Raw genomic sequence first — 17,325 nt, forward strand, 5'->3', positions numbered from 1 at the left:
CAGCTCGATCACTAACAAAATACTAAATTTTCTGGTAAAAATAACAGCTAGTACTATGTATCATTCTAAAGTTTATGAAATAGATAATAGACAAAACAGATAGACTAATAAAAAATTAGAACAATATATAGATGAATATAAGCATACACATACAAGGAAGAGAAATTATATTAGAGATCGATGATAGATGAGATACAGATAATAGATAAAAATAAAGATAGAAAGATATGTAGATGATAGAAAGTTAGATAAATAATAGTTATTAATAGATGATATGACTAGACTGATAGATAATAGACAGAGATAGACAGATGTGAAAGAGTAAGGGAGGGATGGAGAGATAGAGAGATCTCTTTTTAACGTATTACACTAAATTGTCAAATATAAACACACCATAATGAAGGAATGCTTCCTTGCAAAAAAGATTTTGCAAATTTAAAAAAAGTTCAAAAAATCTAAATAGCATTATTCATATATGGGAACTTCTGCAATTTTGAATGTCATGGTGACCCACCTGTGCTCCAACAAATGATGACTCAATAAAAGGACAGATTGCTTCTACTCATCCTTATTTTAGGAGGCATAGGTTGGTTATTGTAATTTTGCTATATTATTATAGCCAAAGTAAATTATATATATAGAAGAGATCTATCGTGTACTTCTACTTATTGGGTACCAGGTGATTAGATGAGTCACTCAAACTGTCTGTACTTCCATTTTTTTTTTGTTCAAATATGAGAAATGAAAGCTTGAATTAGATACTCTTAAGTTCTCTTCTGCCTTTAGATCTTATAAATGATTATTGAGAATCTATTTCTCATGAAGTACTGAGCTAAATATTGAACATGATACAAAATGAATAGAAAGTAGCATCTGCTCATAAGGAATTTAAGATTCTGTAAGGAATTTAGTAAGCATACATCAAAAGAAACTAGGCAAGCCCAACCCCAACTAATTTTGAAAGGACCACCAAAGTCCTTGGCTAAAAAGGGAATTACTTCCAATTGAGGAGACTAGAGGGCACAAAAAAGTGTAAAACATTAGATCAGTTTAGAAACAGCTACAAAATAGATTTCAATTAACTTTATTGAAAATTAAGACAATGAACTGCATGTGGACCTGAAGAAAATTCATCCTTCACTTAACAGAAAATGCTGGTAGCATATGGAGAAAGAGATGATAAAGTATATATGTACCTGTAGTAAAGTCTATAATATTTCCATATATCCCTTGGAAACAAACAACTCAAGGCACATAAGAATATTATATTACCAACAGAGAAATATGTACTGGATAGGAGGCTAGTAGAATCAAACAACAATTAGATATAATGCCATGTCAGAGGAACAGATCAAGATCTTACTCTCATTGGTCCATAAGTCAAATAGATTGTGCATATCAAGGGAGGAGGGAGAGAAATCTCAACTCTATAGCAGCACTAAAACACATTTACTGGGTCATATTCAATATTTCCATAATTTGTAAGAAGTATAAAGGTCCCTAGAAGGAGCAGAATAGGTTTTGTTTATTTGCTGGTTTTCCTAATTGTGGAGTTGATTATGAGTCTTTCTATTTATTTTTTCAGTAAACTAAACATTTACTATATTTGATATTATCTTATCCCAAGAACTTGTAGGAAATCTGATGTCCCACTGTGGGAGTAAGAAGTGGGTGAAATTGTAAAAGAAGCCAAATATTGACATTCTGATGGTTTTCCTGGGCAGAAGCAGCTTCAAAAAGCAGTGAGATTCTCATATTGAGAAGGAAGCCAGTTTAACACTAGTGTTACAGAACAAATAAGACAATCAGATAGAATATGAGAATATAAAGTTGAAGGGAACAAAATGTTATGAGAGTTCAAAAAATGGAGGGACACATGAGTACAAAAAAGTAGAGGGGTTGATTTTCTCATTTTTGTAATATTTAAACAAATTTTACAAAATTTATAAATTTATACAAAATTATAAAGAAACAAAATGAAGAATACTGTTTCTTGGTATTCCTCTTAACTATAATTTGGATAAAATATGTATTTGATTTTTCAAAATTATATGTATGTACATTATATTATTAATATACATATATGTGACTATAAGATAAATAGTAAAATTAATAGGCTAACTTAATCATGATTCATGTAATAAAATTCTATTCTAAACAGAAATTTTTATATTTCACACATCTCTATATATATTTGTGATTCAATATAAACTGAGAATAGAAAATAACAATAAAAATAATGTATTATCTTGGAGGAAAAAATTGGAGGACTTGGGCAGAAGAGTTGCTTTACTGTAAGAAGTTTCATTTTTATTTGAAGGTCAGCACTCTTCCTGGAGATGCCTGTTAAGGTTTAAAGCAGGGAGATGTAGTATTAGCAAATTGATGGTGACCATGACAATGGCTGCAAAATACCCCTTTCATAGTAGGTAGGAAACCCTGAAGTATGATGCGTTTAAAGAAAAAAGGCAATAGTCAGCTGGACATTCAGGATTTGTTCTGGAGGGAAATAGATACTTAACTTCAGTGATGGCAGTGTCTTTTAGTAAGACCAATGTATGCTACCAGAAGAAATTCAGTGCCATTTTTACTTCCCATCCCTCTATTTTAGTTCACAGATTTAGAAGTGGAAGTGCCATTTCTAGTCCAACCCCCTCATTTTATGGATGAGACCCAGAGAGGGACACTTTTAGGGATGTTGTGAAAATCAAATGAGATGATAATTATAAAGAACTTAGTACAATGCCTGGAACATAGTAAGCACTATAAAGTGTCTGAGGTCACATTTGAACCTAGGACCTCCTGTCTCTAGGCCTGGCTTTCAATCCACTGAGCCACCCAGCTGCTCCCTATTGATCCTATAATTGTATCTATAATGAATATTTCTGAAGAGGTTTTCATTTGACATTCAGAAGATAATAGACAAACTAATAGTTCTTGAGACCTTATAGTTAAATGATAGTCACTTGTCTCTACTTTATTTGTATCTAAATTCCATCAAAAAGATAACAAAATAATACCTAAAGAACAGATCTTCTACTAATGGAGATTCTATTTAATACATAAGAAATAAATTGAAAAAAAATATGTGTTTCAACATATATGACAAATGTGTTAGGGAGGAGAAAAATATGTTACTCTTTGAGGATCAGCGATCATTATTTATCAAGATACAAAGAAATTTTCATAGGCTAAAACAATATACAAAATTTAAGCAGATGGAATATGTTAAGAATAATTGTAAAATCTCACAATGATTTTTAAAAAATGTTTTACAAATGCAAGGCATAGCTAGGCAATCATCTATTTTTAAAAGATTATAATGTTTCAACAAACTGAAAACAATATTATTCAACATAACGGTATGACAGCCAAAACAATATAGAATAAAAAACAAATAAAGTAATTTTAAACTGTATTAATAGAAATAGTCTAGGCATCTTTGGTGAACCTTTTCCAAGTTTGAGTGCCCAGAGGGTAAATTCAAGTTGTCTGAGTCCCCCCATTATAGATTCTGAGAGAGAGTTGATGGAGAAAGTGTTTGCTTTAGATGGCTGGACAGAATGGTGGGACATGCAAAAATGCCCTTAAGCACTGGGAAGATGGGGAACTGGAGAAGCTTCCCAAGTTGTTGGCACCCAGTGCCATATCTTCAACAATGTTGGTCTAGGGCAGTGGTTCACCAATTTTTTGGCTTACCATCATCTTTCCAGAAAAAAATATTACTTAGCCCCCTGGAAATTATTTTTTTTTAATTTTAAATGAAATTAATAGGAAAGATAAATGCACCTGTGGCCATCACCACCTCCCTAGATCACTGCAGTATCCATTAGGGGGTGGTAGTGCCCACTTTGGGAATCACTGGTCTAGAGGAAGATTTAAGTCCCTTTGTATTCTTCCCTGATCAGATTGTAGAAAGAATTGGGAATATTCAGCATCTAGTTGAGAAAAAGATTTTTATAGGATATATGTGCGTGTGTGTACGTGTGCATGTGAGTATCTGAGAATTTGAAATTCTTGAAAATAAAAGCAGCATTAACATTGTAACTGTTATATCCAGTGAATAGAAATGGGAAAAATGGATGGATTTTTTGGGGAACTTAAGTGTCTACTTTCTAGAGGACTTCACAATATTTACAGCCATTTTTAAATTGTCAACCTTTTTTTTTTTTTTTTTTTTTTGTAGAGGTGGTGGGTTCCCACCTCACTGGGTGTTATAAATCAAGGCTTGGTGGCAAGAATATGGGACATAATTTATATTTAGATTCATAAAATCTAGGTAGCTGTCTGAGGTCCCATCATCTTTTGAGAGTCTGTGAAGAAGTCCTTTAGTCACTGCACTTAAAGTCATATCCCATGTTAACTGTTAGTTTTGTTAGATGTCTTTTAAATTTCAAAGTATAAAGTACTGGTCAAGTAATAACCATTGCAAAGATGATTTAGATTCATCAATGCTATAGAAAATAGCAATATGATTTTCTACATACTGTTACATTTTAGCATTCTCTTACCTACTAAAAATGTTGTCCATTCACATATATACATATATATAAATCTTTTATTTTTACTGATGAAAGCAGAATATAAGCTTCTCAAAAACAGCAATTATTTTGTTTTTGTTTGTTTCTCTACCCTACACTATAGCAGAGTATCTCGCACATTAGACAAAATGAATTTTAATTAAATAGAATTAGATTATGACATTTACTTCAAAATTACAATTTTTGCTCTGCTTTTAAACTGACTTCTGAGTTTGGACATATACTCATTGCTTTGTCAGGGAAAGGATCCTTGCTTCAGCATTTTAAGTATAATTAATCAGAACACTCACCTTGATGCCTGCCAAGTTTTATTCCCTATGAGCTAGTGTAAAACACACAACTTGTGAATTATTTATGCTTCCATATGGTGCCTTATATTTTAATACATTCTATGTAATTCTTAAATGTTAGCTCTTAATGAGAAGGTAGAGATCTCACATTATGTTGGACTGTCAATACATAAAGAAGACCAGCCATTAAATAGATGAAATCCTTATTAGTTGATGAAGAGATAGAAGTGAAGTCTATCAAAATCTATGGGACAGCCTTACTAAAACAGCTATGTGAGTGCAGATAATGCTCTCTGTCTCATTTTCTTCATTTGATTTGTACTTATTAGGATGAAACATTCATTTCTACTTTTACTTATCTTTATTTGAATAATTATCTCCTACATGCCAAAGAGACCTCTGTAACCACTGCCAGGCAGAGTACTCCCATAGTTTCTACTTTCCCCATGATATTATTGTTTTAAGATCCATTAGAGCAGGGGTCGGCAACATATGCTCTTTCTGCAGGAGCCATAAAGTCAATTTTTTTTCAGGCGCTGTTACAGAAGCGCACGCTGTGAGCACTGTACGGCTCTCATGAAATTACATTTAAAAAAAAATGTGGCATTTATTGTTCTCATGGCTAAAAAGGTTGCTGACCCCTGCATTAGAAGGACAGTCAGGTCATTTTTATGCATTTTCCTTACTTCAAGAATACACATTTTAAATTTGGCCTCAGACACTTCCTAGCTGTTTGATCCTGGTCAAGTCACTTAACACCCTCCCCCCTCCCCCGTTGCCTAGCCCTTATTGCTCTTCGGCCTTGGAACCAATACATAGTACTGATTTCAAGACAGAAGGTAAGGGTTTAAAAAAATACACATTTTAAGTTAATGAAAGACTTTTAAATAACTGGTGATGTCCTTTAGGACTACAAAATCGAAGATTTGGAAACATCAAATTTTAAATCAATCTGGAACATGAATAACAGTTCTGTCCAATAATCCAGCCTCTGCTTGAAAACCTACAGTAACACCAATCCAGGGGGTAAAATTTCTCATTTAATTATGATTGTAGTTCTTCTAAAGTCCTTCCTTGTACTAACTTGAAATCTGTCTTCACACAACTTCTATTTATTTATCTTATTTTTGCTCTCTGGGGCCTCAAAATAAATTGTATGCTTCTGCTTCTTATCAGCTATTCAGTTACTTCAACAGGTCCCCAGATGGGTTGAAATGCAAGAACTCTTAGAAATAATGGCATCTACTCCTCACTATATAGTTGAGAAAACTGAATTCCAATGAGGGTTACTGACTACCCCAATGTGTCTGAGCTAGAGAATTTTCTAAGTGTATCTGAATCCAAGACCTGTGAGTGGTCTGTAGAATCCTACTGGTAAGTGCAAACTAGTTCCCCTTAAGTTTCAAAATTCACTTTCTCAGCCAAATGCTGTGGAATAGAATATACTGGATCATGCCTCAAATCCAAGCATTATATTTTATGACAAAGCATTTTAAAGTACCATCAATGATATACTATGGAAGACATGTAATTTCTTCTCCCAATTCAATTGATGTCATGAGTTTTGGTTATCTAAGATGAGGTTTTAATATATTAACACAAAATAATAACTGGATATCCTTTCATGTATGAAAATATAATTTTCTAATAGAGAAAAAGGGCATAACCTCCTTGGATGAGCTAAGCTAAGCCCTAGGCAGAGTGTTGAATTTCAAGGGAGTCCAGTTATATGCTAACTTCTAGAAATGTCCTAGATATTCTAGATATGATACAGGTAAACAAAATTGTGGGACTATAATATATCTATGTTTAGACACTATAACTTTACAAGTACGAGTTAGTACTTTTCACATGTGTAGTAGAACCTTGTGCTCTGAAATTCATCAACAGCTCTTTAAAAGAGGGGTGCAAAGTATAATGACAGACAAGCATGCATAGCAATAATATCAACATATGAATTAGTTATTTACAACAAATGCATCTTTTCCAAGGCACTTTTGATTAATTTTAACTAGTTACCTGATCAAATAGTTGCTTTTAACTGATGAAGAATAATTTATTAGATGTTCCTAACAATTATCTGATATATAATCAGTTGATTGCCTTAGAAGAATAAATATAAAATATAATCTATTTCGATTTATATTCTTTAAAAAATCTCTTTGTTTTTCTATCAACACCTTCTCATTTGAACTAAATGTGTTTGTTGGTGGCCAATTAAAGGAAACATCATCTTTTATTTAAAGAGGATTCTTATACACAAAATGCCTTGATCACTAGGTACTTTTCTGATAGTCTCTAAGTTTAGGAAACACTACTGGGAGTATTAGAACAAAATGTATGATGTTTTCTTACATTAGTCAAAATTTGAGGAGGATATTTCAATTCATCAATTTCCCTTTTTTTAAAATAATACTTTTGCTTTTCAGTATACTATATTTTATTTGTAAATGATTTGGTTATTATGTTAGGACCATGGGATTGTTCTGCTCATCTTTTTATTTTCATTTTAATTGACTAAAATGAAACATACACAGCCCATCAATGTCATCAAAATTTAATGCTGATTTTCATTAGCTATCTACATATTTATACTTCTCCTAGCCTTGAAATATACTATTCTAAGAGTAGTATTATATTACTTGTTTCATTTTCAGAGTTTGGGCATAGTAGTAACAATTTTATGTTCCCTATGTACTCCTACTCAAAGTTTTCAAGATGTGACTTGCTTGTTTCTCCTTCAGCTTGCCTGCCCACTATTTTTAATTCCCTTTGCTGAATCACTATCAGTATTACACATTTTGTTAGTCTTCTAGTTAACTAGAGTTAGTTCTCTCCTACACAGTTTTTTTCTTCTGGTTTTTTTTTCATTCTCTATTTCTTTATGAACTCATCAATTCCTATATGTTTATTTATCACCTCCATACTAATGACGCCCCAGTCTAAGGACACCTAGACAGTGGGTCTAGAAAAAAGAGTCAATTCAAATCTGGCTTCAAATACTTCAAATACTTCCGAAGTGTGAAAATCTGGACAAGTCTTTATGCCTCAGTTACCTCAACTATAAAATGGGGATTTCCTACCAAGATTATTGTAAAGATTAAAGGAGAAAATAGCTTTAAAGTGTTTAACATGATGTGTGGTGCATAGACACATAGACACAGGAACATATATGTGTATATATATATATATATATATATATATATATATATATATATATACTTTTCTTGCCCATTAATCTATAGACCCACTATACTATACTATATAATATGATATTATTGTACTCTAGTAATGCTGTTTATATAAGTTATATATAAAAATATATAGTATAGTTTATATTGATTATACTATATATTAGTAATTAAAATTGGGATAGGCAAATACTGTATATCTATAATCTAAGAATGTGATATACCACTACATTTTCTACATATGTAGTCTCACTCAGCTAGATTATAAATTCCTTTAGAACAGAGACTGAATCATTTAGATTTTATGTCCCCAGTATTAAGTTTGATGCTTTAAATGTAGTAGATACTTACAAAAAGTTTGATTGACATATTGACACTGCCTAATAATTCAACCATCTTGAAATTACTCAAGAGTATAGCCAGAATAACACAGGTAACTTTTTTACAATGAAATAATAAGCAAGTAATGAATCTCAGAAATTTATAAACATCTATTTACTATTATTGTTTTAATTTCATCAAAGTGTCTTTTGGGGTCTTTCTTTATCTCTCTGACTCTTCCCCCAAAAATAATAGTACTAGGAGAAAAATACTCAAAATAAGATGCATTCTATAATAAAAAGAAAATGGGTGTTAAATTTAAAAGATAAGATATGCACACAAAAACATATTTCTAAAAGTAAAATGAAGTAGTGAAATACATAAGTAATCCAGTGAATTTTATATCATTCTAATTACTGATCCTGATCACTGGAACTAAAACTGATTTTGGTTTTTCAGTTTCCTAAGCAAACTGATTTCTGTTGATCAGCAACATTATATTAAGGTAGTTCAGATTACTTAAATTCTGGATATGTGACCATGAGTTTGGCATTTTGGCAATCAGAGAAGATATTTGAGGAATAAATGAACAAAACTAATGACATGAAGAGTCAAAGAAAGTGTCTTTTTATGTGGCATAATTTGAGGGAAATGAGATATGTTTTCCCAGAATAAAAATATTAATCCCATTACTCAGTGAAGATAATTTTAATTACTATTTTTATTTTTTCCACATTACATGTCGATGCAATTTTAACTCATTTTCTGACATTTTGCAATCTATGTTTTGTCTCTCCTCCCTCAAACCCTTCCCCAAGGATAGGGGAAGGTTATAGATATAGATTTTACATATGTTGTCAAACAATACATTTTTCAATGTTCATTATGTGAAACAAGTGACAGATTATTTAGACTAGAGAAAAATCCATGTAGAAAATAAAGTGATGTATGCTTCAATCTGCATTCTGATTTCATCTGTTCCTTCTATGGCAGGGGATAGACTTTTTCTTCAGGATTCCCTTTGAGTTTTCCTGAAACCTTGCCTTGTTCATAACAGTTAAGTCATTCACATCTGATCATTATACACTATACAGGGTTCTCCTGGTTCTGCTCAATTCATTTTGCATCACCTAATATAAGTTTTTCATGGAATTATTTTTAACATCTTGGTTTTCATTTCTAATGACACAATAAAATTCTATTGCAATGATATAAAACAATTGGTTCAGTCATTTCCCAATTTATGGACATCCCTTCAGTTTCCAGTTCTTTGCCACCATAAAAAGAACATTATAAATATTGTTACACAAGTTTTGTACAATTTTTTCCTTTTTTTGATCTATCTAGGATATAGACCTAGCCAGTGGTATTTTTGGGTCAAAATATATGCACAGGGGGGCAGCTGGGTAGCTCAGTGGAGTGAGAGTCAGGCCTAGAGACAGGAGGTCCTAGGTTCAAACCGGCCTCAGCCACTTCCCAGCTGTGTGACCCTGGGCAAGTCACTTGACCCCCATTGCCCACCCTTACCACTCTTCCACCTATGAGACAATACACCGAAGTACAAGGGTTTTTAAAAAAATATATGCACAGTCTCCTCTCTCCCACTTTGGACATTATTCTACAGAATGGTTATATCCATTCACAAATCCAACAATAGAGTATTAGTGACCCAATTTTCTCATATCCCCTTGAACATCATTTTTGTTATATTACCCAGACTGATAGTTCAGAGGTGAAACTTCAGAGTTGCTTTAATTTATATTTCTCTACTTAATAGCAATTTGGAGCATGTTTTCAAATGACTAATGATAGTTTTAATTTTTATGATTAAAAATCATAAAAAAGAGACCTTATATGTTGTGATTATTTTTATTAAAAAGCGGAGAGATGGGGCAGCTGGGTAGCTCAGTGGATTGAGAGCCAGGCCTAGAGACAGGAGGTCCTAGGTTCAGACCTGGCCTCAGCCACTTCCCAGCTGTGTGACCCTGGGCAAGTCACTTGACCCCCATTGCCCACCCTTACCAATCTTCCACCTATAAGACAATACAACGAAGTACAAGGGTAAAAAAAAAAGCAGAGAGAGAGAGAGAGAGAGAGAGAGAGAGAGAGAGAGAGAGAGAGAGAGAGAGAGAGAGAAAGCCACATGTCACGTATAGTCAGCTAGATTTTTCAGCCACTTCATCTGCAAATAGGGTGAGCCAGCCACCCCATGGACCTTCCTGAAAATCTGGTTCCAGGAAGAAAAAAAAACAGATTTTATTACATTATAAGAAATATATATTGTAATTGATTCCATATAAGAGATAAACAAGATATTGTTTCCCTTTGTTATACTTTAGTCTACTAGAAAATTGACATCTATATTGGGGAGGATTCTGGCAATATTCTATTTTTTTTCTTAATGAAGAAGGAATTATTTCTTTATAGAATTTAAGTTTAACATTTTCTCAAGCCTTTTAAACCACTTACATTCATGGAGAGCAGAAGCACATGAATTCATTTCAAAAGGAATTTACAAAGGTGTTTTTAAAATAGAGGACCAAAGTATTACATGGAGTCAAGGTAACTTCAGTTACTCTTTCCTAAATCATTTGAATGCTATGAAAGCCAACACTTCATATTCAGCTACTACTAACAAAAGGATAATGAATTTTAGCTTATAGTTTTGAATTTTAATGAGAATTTAGAGGAAGGTGAAGATTTAAATGCTTTCAATGGCAAGTGAAAAGAGAAATTGAGCAATCAACTACATGCTCTTGATAGCATACGTTAAATGTTTATACAGTTTACATACTTTTCTCAATTGCTTTTTTAGATTAAAAATGTTTTCATTGCTGAGGATTTTTACTCTTGGAACAACTAGGTTTCTGTATGCCTTATGTACTTTCTATAGGTACTGATAAAGCTATGGTATGGTTAAATAAGGAAGAAAAATTCTAGTTTTTATTCTCAGGATATTTACAGTTATGTTTCTTACTAAATAATTTGTAAACTAAATATTTTCTACTTTTCTATGGCAATCACATTTGTGTAGGTTTTTTTTTAATGCTCACCTATGTAATAATAAAGAGAGAGCCAATAACCAATGTTTGAAAGAGGGGAGATAGAGAGAGTCTATGAGGTGAAACTCTCTTCTAGCTCTCTCCTTGTGCCGCATATATACTGGGAGACGTCGAGGGGGGTATCACCCTGAAACTGAGTGACCTGAATGTTGTGCTGCCCCACAGGAGTTGGAGGGCAAGGCTTCCCAATAAGATGTGGTATGGGGTGCCCCAATCCGATTCTGAATGAGGGCAGGGTTCACACAAGCCTCCCCCAACATCAGTCAACTTCACAGTTGGTGGTCTGTTTCCAAGATGGAGGCAACCAGACCAAACCGTGGTTCCTCTCTCTTTTGTTGTCTCTCAGGAACTCTGGAATGCTATCTGACTGATGAATTGTAGAAAGCCGTAAACAAACAATTTGATCTGTAAATCCTATCAAATCCAGCTATAACTGATGATTATAACCAATTTGTAACTTCTTTCATTATTCAAAGTTTTCCTGTGTAATAAATCATGTTAATTTAAAGAAAATGGGGATTTTGTGGGAAGCCATTAAGAGAAATTAGAATCTCAACTAGATATTTTTATCTGGACCCCATCAAAAGATCAATACAGACTGGCAGAACCGTGTATTGACCTTTCTCAGTTACGAGGCTAGAATGGGCTATCTAAGATAAAAATCTTAGATTCATCTTTTGATTTCTTCCATAATTCACACCTTTCTTTAAAAAGCAATATAGTCTTATTGAAAAAACTTTGGGCTCTCAGTAATCCAGCAGGAGGAGGGTTAACACAGTTCCCCTTTGACAAAGAATATAGCTTCCTGGTACAGCCAAAGTCGAACCCTTAGCAGGGACATTTTGCCCAGAATTAAAGTAAAATAATGAGGCTCAAAAATATTGTTTAATACCAAAAAGGCTGAGAAATTCAAGGGCTTTCTGGCCTAACAAAATGTCCCAGACTTCACTTAATGATAACACAAATAGTTGATAGTTTAGTATAGGTTTTTATCTATACCTGGAAGATTCTAAGGCTTTTGTTTTGACTATAGTAAAACTACTGCTCTCTGTAATTGTGGGAAACTTTCTTGGGCTTTTGGGGGAAGGGGATCTTAAACTTTCTATATAATAAACTGGTGACTCCATTATACCTCGGAGCACTTTGAGCTAACAAGCCCTGCTTCCAATCTGTTTCATTCTTTACATCCAACAACCACCATAGACCACTCAGATAAGTCTCTGGTTATACAGCAGGATCTCTGTAATGAATAGCTTTTAATATTTGCAATTCAGGGATTAGGGAAAGGGGTGAAGGGCAGAGGGATTTTGGGGTGCCCTCTTCTCTATTTCTATGGAGTCCATCACTTGGGAGGGAATCTTTGGGATTCCCACTCCCAAGCTTCTTCCCCCGCCCCTTCTCCTTCTGTTTCTATGTCTATCCTTTTCTATATTTGTAAGTTTTGACTGGAAGGGGGTCTCTTAGCAAGATTAGGTAATGAGTGAAGGAGACTAAGAGATAGCTCCCAAAATGGAGTCTAAAAACTTAGCCAACTCTATTATTGAAGTCTTGCTGGGTGAGATGCAATGGAATCTTTGACCAGGGAATCAGGGTTTCAATGTCCAAAGAAAGATCCTTAGGAAGCCCTCAGAACTGCATCCGAGCTGAGATATCCTTCTCCTCTCTCCTCCCAGTCCTCTGTTGGAAGTTCTTCTCCTCTTCCTTCCACCTCTGGAGCATTTCCCAGAAATCACTCTGGTCTCAAATGCCACTAACTGTTGTGTTATTTAAAATCACTTGGGGCGGGGGTTCCGGGTTAAGATGGCAGCAGAGTAAGAAGCAGCTCTTAACCTCTCCTGACCGAAACACACAAAACTCCTCAAGGGGACATAAAAACAAGTGCAGACGAACGGAGGAACCCAACAACAGGGCACAGTGTGGAATGTACGCGGAATCGAGGCATTTCCATGCTATAAAGGGGTGAAACAGCCCTCATGAAATTGCGGGCTGAGCAACCACCCCACCCCACCCCCTCCATACACAACATCTATAGCTCCAAAGCCAGCTAAAAAGAAATAGAGCAAGTTTGGGGCATCCATCGAGTCATTGGCAGCTCCGGGGCCTGTTCCTGAGAGCAGCAAGACTTAGGACCCCATTAAGCCAAAAAACGCAGGCAAAATCTGAGTGCAGGAGCAGGACGCAGGACACAGAGCGCAGGCACTGCGGAGGCATGGGTGGAGGCAGACACAGCCAGGAACTAAAGTCTAAGTGGGGAACCAGTGTGGACGGGTGTACGACTGTGGAAGCAGCGCCCTGAGACTTGTAAAGGAACCTCTGGCAGAGGATCAAGCAAGGGGGTCCACCAGGGGGCTTGACCTTGGAAAAAACCAGAACTCAGACCTCAAGAGCCAATAGACCGCGGACAGACACTCATCTAGAGGATAAATCTGAGAAGCTGCTGGGCTAACGATGGCTACTCAGTCTCAGGAAGTTCAGAAGAGAAAGAATAACAACAAGAAAAAGAAGTCTTTAACACTCGACAGCTTTTACACAGAGAAAATCCAGACAACCGAACAAACAGAGGAGGAGAACAAACAAGCTTCCGGACCCTCCTCAAATAAGGAAAACTCCTCACAAGCTATGGAAGAGTTCAAAACTGAGATTTTGAGGAAAATGGAAGAGATCTGGCAAGAAAATAACTGTTTAAAAGGTAGAATCATGCAATTGGAAAGTGAGGCTCAGAAATTGAACACCAGAAATGACAAGATTGAAAAGGAATACCAGAAGATTATGGCCGAAAACCAGAAGATTATGGCCGAAAACCGAAAGATTATACCCGAAAATCAATCCCTAAAGGCTAGAATTGAGCAAGTAGAAACTAATGATCTCTCAAGACAACAAGAACAAATAAAACAAAGTCAAAAGACTGAAAAAATAGAAGGAAACATGAAATATCTCAATGAGAGAGTGACAGACCAAGAAAACCAGTCTAGAAGAGACAATTTGAGAATAATTGGTCTTCCAGAAAAACCAGAAATTAATAGAAACCTGGACTCCATACTAACAGAAATAATTCAGCAAAATTGCCCTGAAGTCCTACAACAAGAGGGCAATATAGACATTGAAAGGATTTATAGAACACCTCGGGCATTCGATCAAGAAAGGAAAACACCAAGAAATATCATTGCAAAATTCAAGAGTTTCCAAGCAAAAGAAAAAATCTTACAAGAAGCCAGAAAGAAACAATTCAAATATCAAGGAGCACCAATCAGGATCACACAGGATCTGGCAGCCTCCACGCTAAAAGACCGAAAGGCGTGGAATACAATATTCAGAAAAGCAAGAGAGCTGGGCCTGCAACCACGGATCAACTACCCATCAAAATTGACTATATATTTCCAAGGGAAAGTATGGGCATTCAACAAAATTGAAGAATACCAGGTATTTGCACAGAAAAGACCAGGGCTAAATGGAAAGTTTGATATCCAACCACAAAAATCGAGAGAAACCTGAAAAGTTAAATAAGATACAGAGGGGAAAGAAAGAAAACTTATAATTTTTAAATTTGCCTTTTGAAGGGCCTCAGTGAGATCTAATTATCTGTATTCCTATGTAGAGAAATGTTATGTTTAATTCTCTGTAGTGAACTCTATGGACTATTATAATATTCACTATTATAGTAATCAGAAGAATAATTTACAGGGTGAGGGTGGAACACTAAATAATCTAAGATGGCGTGGGGGATGGGAAAGAGGGAGTGAATAGCAGGGGACACCAAGAGAAACTGGAGTGAATAAGAAAATAGAATATTCTATTACACACAAAGAGGGCATGGGAGGGAGAGGGGACAAATACTATTATAAGAAGGAGAGGAAGAGAGCATAAAGAGGTAATAATCAAACGTTACTCTCAGTGTAATCAACCCGGAGAGGGAAGAGGAGCTATACTATCCATTGGGAAAAAAAACTCTTATCTAACCTTTCTGAGAAAGTTAGAAGGGATAAACCAAGGGGAACAGGGGAGTGGGGAGGACAAAAAAAAAGGAGGGGAGAAGGGGGAGGGAATTCATAAGGCCTTTAAAAACAAAAAGAGGGGGGGAAATTAGGGGGGGGGGTAGAAAGGGAAGACAATCAAGGGAGGGGATAAGGGATAAGGTCTTAATTGCAAACCACTGGTTTTAAAGGAAATAGCTTAAGGAGAAGGGGTAGGAATGGGGGAGGATTTGAAAATGTCAGCAAATGCACAACTGATGATTATAACTCTGAATGTGAATAGGATGAACTTGCTCATAAAACGGAAGCAAATAGCAGAGTGGATTAGAAACCAAAATCCCACCATATGTTGTCTACAAGAAACACATATGAGGCGGGTGGACATACACAAGTTTAAGGTTCAGGGTTTGAGCAAAATCTTTTGGGCATCAAATGAGAAAAAGAAGGTAGGAGTGGCTATTATGATTTCTGACAAAGCCAAAGTAAAAATAGATATGATTAAAAAAGACAGAGAAGGTCATTACATCCTGATTAAAGGCAGTATAAACAATGAGGAAATAACACTGCTCAATATGTATGTACCAAGTGGCATAGCACCCAAATTCATAAAGGAGAAACTGGCAGAGCTCAAGAAGGAAATAGATAGTAAAACCATACTAGTGGGAGATCTAAATATTCCTCTGTCAGATCTAGATAAATCAAACCGAAAAATAAATAAGAAAGAGGTAAGAGAGGTGAATGAAGTCCTAGAAAAATTAGATTTAATTGATATGTGGAGAAAAATAAATAGGGACAAAAAGGAATACACCTTCTTCTCAGCTGCACATGGCACATTCACAAAGATTCACCATGTTATAGGGCATAGAATCATTGTAAACAAATGCAAAAGAGCAGAAATAATAAATGTAACTTTCTCAGATCATAATGCAATAAAATAATAATTAGTGAGGGCACTTGGACAGGAAAATCAAAAAGTAATTGGAAATTAAATAATATGATTCTTCAAAACCAATTTGTCAAAGAAGAAATCATAGAAACAATCAACTATTTCATTGAATAAAATGACAATGATGAGACATCCTACCAAAATCTGTGGGATGCGGCCAAGGCAGTACTCAGGGGGAAATTTATATCCTTGAGTGCATATATTAACAAATTAAGGAGGGCAGAGATTAATGAATTGGGTATGCAACTCAAAAAATTAGAAAACGAGCAAATTAAAAATCCCCAGATGAAAACTAAATTAGAAATACTAAAAACCAAGGGAGAAATTAATAAAATCGAAAGTAAAAGAACTATTGAATTAATAAATAAGACTAGAAGCTGGTACTTTGAAAAAACAGATAAAATAGACAAAGTACTGGTCAATCTAATAAAAAAAGGAAAGAAGAAAATCAAATTGATAGTATCAAAGATGAAAAGGGAGACCTCACCTCTAATGAAGGGGAAATTAAGGCAATCATTAAAAACTATTTTGCCCAATTATATGGCAATAAATATAACAATTTAGGAGATATGGACAAATATTTACAAAAATATAAACTGCCTAGATTAACAGCAGAAGAAATAGAATACCTAAATAATCCCATATCAGAAAAAGAAATTGAACAAGGATTCAAAGAACTCCCTAAGAAAAAATCGCCAGGGCCTGATGGATTCACAGGTGAATTTTATCAGACATTCAAAGAGCGACTAATCCCAATACTATACAAATTATTTGATATGATAAGCAAAGAAGGAGTCCTACCAAATTCCTTTTATGACACAAATATGGTACTGATTCCAAAGCCAGGGAGACCAAAAACAGAGAAAGAAAACTACAGACCAATCTCCCTAATGAACATAGATGCAAAAATTTTAAATAGAATACTAGCAAAGAGACTCCAGCAAGTAATTAAGAAAATCATTCACCATGATCAGGTGGGATTTATACCAGGAATGCAAGGATG

This window comes from Gracilinanus agilis, chromosome 1 (assembly GCF_016433145.1).
Source record: "Gracilinanus agilis isolate LMUSP501 chromosome 1, AgileGrace, whole genome shotgun sequence".
Lineage (NCBI taxonomy): Eukaryota > Metazoa > Chordata > Mammalia > Didelphimorphia > Didelphidae > Gracilinanus > Gracilinanus agilis.